A 500-nucleotide genomic window follows, 5' to 3' on the forward strand; every position below is an offset into this window, starting at 1 on the left:
AGAGGAATGAACAATGAACTGGGGAGAGGAATGAATGAACAATAAACTGGGGAGAGAAGAGGAATGAATGAACAATGAACTGAGAAGAGGAGAGGAATGAATGAATGAACAATGAACTGGTGAGAGGAGGGGAGAGGAATGAATGAACAATAAACTGGGGAGAGGAGAGGAATGAATGAACAATGAACTGAGAAAAGGAGAGGAATGAATGAACAATGAACTTAGAAGAGGAGAGGAATGAATGAACAATGAACTGGGGAGAAGAGAGGAATGAATGAACAATGAACTGGGGAGAAGAGAGGAATGAATGAACAATGAACTTGGGAGAAGAGAGGAATGAATGAAATGGGGAGAGGAGAAGAATGAATGAACAATGAACTAAGAAAAGGAGAGGAATGAATGAACAATGAACTTAGAAGAGGAGAGGAATGAATGAACAATGAACTGGGGAAAAGAGAGGAATGAATGAATAATGAAGTGGGGAGAAGAGAGGAATGAAT

Source organism: Oncorhynchus masou, chromosome 12, assembly GCF_036934945.1.
Source record: "Oncorhynchus masou masou isolate Uvic2021 chromosome 12, UVic_Omas_1.1, whole genome shotgun sequence".
Classification (NCBI taxonomy): Eukaryota; Metazoa; Chordata; class Actinopteri; order Salmoniformes; family Salmonidae; genus Oncorhynchus; species Oncorhynchus masou.